The sequence below is a fragment of the Rhinopithecus bieti genome, unplaced genomic scaffold (assembly GCF_001698545.2).
Source record: "Rhinopithecus bieti isolate Rb0 unplaced genomic scaffold, ASM169854v2 scaffold_63195, whole genome shotgun sequence".
Taxonomy (NCBI): domain Eukaryota; kingdom Metazoa; phylum Chordata; class Mammalia; order Primates; family Cercopithecidae; genus Rhinopithecus; species Rhinopithecus bieti.
Window position 1 is genome coordinate 1 of NW_016898612.1, and position 2,180 is coordinate 2,180.

Genomic DNA, 2,180 nt, shown 5'->3' on the forward strand with positions numbered 1-2,180 from the left:
ACATTCCAGCTTAATGCCTCTAATTTTAATGCCAACAAAATTGGTTGTAATCAAATTTTAAAATAATAATTTGGCCCCCCCTTTAAAAAAAAAAAAAAGTCCAGGGAAACTTTAGGCTCCTTGATGAAGCTGGATCCAGAAGAGGTGATTGTGAGGCAAGAGCAAAGAGAGAAGAGGCCACGATGAGGCAGAAGATGGATTCGAGTGGCCACTATGAGGCCAAAGATGGGCGAGAAGAGACCATTGTGAGACAGGAGCTTGTATAACTGAGAACACAGTGAGACAGGTGCTGGGACTTGGGAGGCAGACCTGAGGAAAGAGATGGGCCAGGTGAGGACAGTGAGAAGCAGCAGCTGGGCCTAGAGACACCAGTGTGAGGCAGGAGCTGGGTCTGTTGAGGCAACCTTAAGAAGCCACTGTCAGGCAAAAGCTGGACCTATTCAGGCTGCCACCAGGAAGGCAGTGAAACTGCAGGGCTGGACTTGAGAACGTTTTGGGTCTACAAAGTCCACAAGGAGCTGGACAGGAGCTGAGTCCAAAGAGGTTGCTGTGAGGCAAAAGCTGAACCTGTAGACGCGCTGGGAGGAAGAGGTGGGCCAGAAGAGGACACTGGGAGACAGAAACTGGGCCTGGAGGGGCAGATTTGAGAAAGTTCTGGGTTTACAGAGGCCTCCAAAAGGAAAAAACTCAGCCTGGAAAGGCTGTTGAGAGGAATGAGGTGGGCCTGAAGAGATCATTTGAAGGCAGGAGGGGGGCCTGTCGAAGTTGCTGACAAGCAGGAGTTATGGACTGGGAGGCCACAGTGAGGCAAGAGCTGGGCGTGGATAGGGCGCTGTGAGGCAGAGGCTGGGCCTGTACAGGCATTCCAAAAGTGAAAGCTGGGACTACAGAGACCAACTTCAGGATAACTTCTTGGTCTCAACAGGATGATGAAGATCAAAAGCAGACACTGGGAAGGTCCCAGAGAGGCATGAGGTGGAATGGGTTTAAAAGGACACTCAAAGGCAGGAGCTGGGCCTGGAGAGGCTGATAGAGAAAGTTTTCCACGTGCAGAGGCAGACGGCAGGCAGGAGATGGGCTTGGAGAGGCCGGCTGGAGGACAATCTGGTCCAAAAAAGGAAAACAGGAGCCAAAAGCCAAACACAGAAGAGTCAGACATGAGGACGTCTTGTGACTGGAGAGACTGACAAAAGGCAGGAATGGAGCCTGGAGACTTCAGGACGATTTGGGCATACAGAGGCAAAAGGTGAGAATCGACAGCTTACTGTAAGGTCAAGGCTGGGCCTGAAGAGGGGAACCACAGACAGGCTGGGCCAGGAGAGGCCACGAGAGGCATGAGCTGGGCCTCAGCAGGCCAACGTGAGAGAGGACCTCGGCCTAGAGAGGCCAGTGTGAGGCAGGAGCTCACGCCTCTGGGCAGGTTGCGCAAGGCATGAGTTGGGCCGCAACAGGTCACCATGTGGGAGGAGCTGGGCCCGTCGAGGCTGCCGGGAGGCACGCAGGAACCTGGCCCCGGGAAGCCGCCATGAGGCGCGAGCTGGGCCTAGAGAGGCCCCTGGGAGGCAAGAGCGGGGCCTGCAGAGGCTGTTCTCCAGCCGGAGAACTGGGTCTGTGCAGGCCACCAGGAGGCAGAAGGTGGGCCCACAGAAACCTTTGGCTGGAGAAAGGTTTGGGCCTACAAAGGCTGGCAGGAGCTGGGCAGGAGCGGAGCCCAAAGAGGTTGTTGCGAGGCAGGAGTTGGGCCTGTCAATGCAGCCAGGAGGAGGAGGAAGAGGAAGAGTTGGGCCTGGAGAGGCTGCCACGAGGGAGGCAGAGTCTGGGCCTCTAGAGGCCAATGGGGGGCAGAAGCTGGCCCTGGAGGGGCCCACTTGAGGACGTATTGCGCCTGGAGAGGCCGCCGGGAGGCCGGAGCTGGAGCTGGGCCTGAAGAGGCTGACTTCAGGATGAGCTGGACCTGCAGAGGCCGCCGGTAGGCCCAAGCTGGGCCTAGCGGAGCCGACTGGAGGAAGTTTGGGGCCTGGAGATACCGTCGGAGGGCAGGAGCTGAGCCTGGAGAGGCCACCGTGAGGCCTGAGCTGGACCTGGAGAGCTTGGCTTGAGGAAGTCTGGAGCCTACAAAGGCCGCCGGGAGCCGGGCAGGAGCCGAGTCCAGAGGTTGCTGTGAGGCAGGAGTTGGGCCT

General features: G+C 57.4%; 1 pseudogene; it reads right to left on the bottom strand.

Moving 5' to 3' along the window:
• Positions 1 to 1,404: 1,404 nt before the first annotated feature.
• On the bottom strand, positions 1,405 to 2,173 carry LOC108526020 (uncharacterized; annotated as a pseudogene).
• Positions 2,174 to 2,180: the final 7 nt, after the last annotated feature.